Raw genomic sequence first — 419 nt, 5'->3', positions numbered from 1 at the left:
TACAAGACTCACAATTCCTAGAGGGGCTGCTATCTTCCGGTGAGTGTTTTTGCACATCTGTCTGCATTGACTAGTCCCTTGCTCCTAGTTATGGTGGGATTCCTGTTGGAATCTCTGTTGAGAGATCCTGGTGGATCTCTCAAACCTAAAAGGTTGCCCTGCACACTTCCATCTCAGTAATACTTTTTCCCCAGGATAGGAAGAATAGTCACAGAGATTGTGGCTATATGCTTACAGATGCCATGGCTGGGTGGGGAGATAGGGTAACTCCCTTGCCACCCATACAACCTTAAGAGGAAGGCTAACCTCTTTGTAGACACACGATAAAGAAAGCAACTTGGCCCTTTTGTAAATATGCTCAGTAACCCTTGAGTTATCAGTTCTCACTTTTTGGTCAAATAGAAGACTTTTTAATCAGT

Source organism: Macrotis lagotis, chromosome 8 (assembly GCF_037893015.1).
Source record: "Macrotis lagotis isolate mMagLag1 chromosome 8, bilby.v1.9.chrom.fasta, whole genome shotgun sequence".
In the NCBI taxonomy this organism is placed as follows: Eukaryota; Metazoa; Chordata; class Mammalia; order Peramelemorphia; family Peramelidae; genus Macrotis; species Macrotis lagotis.
This window is presented reverse-complemented; position numbering follows the sequence as displayed.